The sequence below is a fragment of the Egretta garzetta genome, unplaced genomic scaffold (assembly GCF_000687185.1).
Source record: "Egretta garzetta isolate BGI_Z169 unplaced genomic scaffold, ASM68718v1 scaffold520, whole genome shotgun sequence".
In the NCBI taxonomy this organism is placed as follows: domain Eukaryota; kingdom Metazoa; phylum Chordata; class Aves; order Pelecaniformes; family Ardeidae; genus Egretta; species Egretta garzetta.
The window spans coordinates 226,688-228,115 of NW_009258482.1; the positions used below are offsets into that span (position 1 = coordinate 226,688).

The 1,428-nt window shown below is 53.4% G+C and overlaps 1 protein-coding gene across 6 annotated transcripts in view; it reads right to left on the reverse strand.

The window, feature by feature from the left end:
• Positions 1–1,428, reverse strand: part of SELENOI (selenoprotein I) — a 38,788-nt gene that overhangs the window by 12,099 nt on the left and 25,261 nt on the right. The window lies entirely within an intron of this gene.

The window sequence follows — 1,428 nt, forward strand, 5'->3', positions numbered from 1 at the left end:
TGCACCAGGGCAGGTTTAGGCTAGACATTAGGAAAAACTTCTTCACCAAAAGGGCTGTCAGGCTCTGGAATGGGCTGCCCAGGGAGGTGGTCGAGTCCCCATCCCTGGAGGTATTTAAAAGAAGGGCAGATGAGGTGCTTAGGGACAGGGTTTAGTGGTGGGATGGCAGGGTTAGGTTAAAGGTTGGACTCGATGATCTCAAAGGTCTTTTCCAACCAAAGTGATTCTATGATTCTCGCACTGAGTTTCCTTCCTTGAGCTGCTACTGTCAGCTTTTCTTCCTATGGCTCATGAGCCAAAACACAGCCCAAATCTTAGCTAACAGCCACTGATGCCACCCGAGCTTTTGAAAGCCTGGCATATTGAAAACAGTACTTCTATACCAACCAATAGAGACAATCCCAAGAAACCAGTGTTCTTCCTACATAACTGTGTTTTGATGATTGGCCCAGTTTTAGAAGAACCAGATGAACCTTTCTGAGCAACCTAAGCCAAACCTGGTAGGGGCAAAGGGAGAGAAAAATACAGAGAGGAAGCTTCTGATAAGTGACTGAGAGTAATCTTTTCCCTGGGACACTCCCAGGAGGAAAGGGACACAACTGAACCTTCGGATTCACAAACAGATGAACAGGGGTAGGACCCTGGGAATGACCGACCAGTCAGCCTCACCTCTAGGCCTCGGAAGATCATGGAACAGATCCTCCTAGAAGCTGTGCTAAGGCACACAGAGGACAGGGAGGTGATTCGAGACAGCCAGCATGGCTTCACCAAGGGCAAATCCTGCCTGACCAACCAAGTGGCTACTATGATGGAGTGACTGCATCAGTGGACAAGGGAAGAGCTACAGATGCCATCTAGCTGGGCTTCTGTAAGGCCTTTGACACGGTCCCCCACAACATCCTTCTCTCTAAATATGGAGCTATGGATTTGATGGGTGGACTGTTTGGTGGATGAGGAATTGGTTGGATGGTCACATCCAGAGGGGAGTGGTCAATGGCTCGATGTCTGGATGGAGATCGGTGATGACTGGTGTCCCTCAGGGGTCCGTGCTGGGACCAACACCATTTAATGTCTTCATCGGTGACACAGACAGCGGGATCGAGCGCACCCTCAGCAGATTTGCAGATGACACCAGGCTGAGCGGTGCGGCTGACTTGCTAGAGGGAGGGGATGCCATCCAGAGGGACCTGGACAGGCTGGAGAAGTGGGCCCCATGGAAATCTCATGAGGTCCAACAAGGCCAAGGGCAGGGTCCTGCACCCGGCTGGGGGCAACCCCCGGGATCCTCACAGGCTGGGGGGTGAAGGGATGGAGAGCAGCCCTGCCCAGAGGGACCTGGGGGTGCTGGGGGGTGAAAAGCTGGCCAGGAGCCGGCAACGTGTGCTGGCAGCCCAGAAAGCCAACCATGCCCTGGGCTGCACCCCCCGC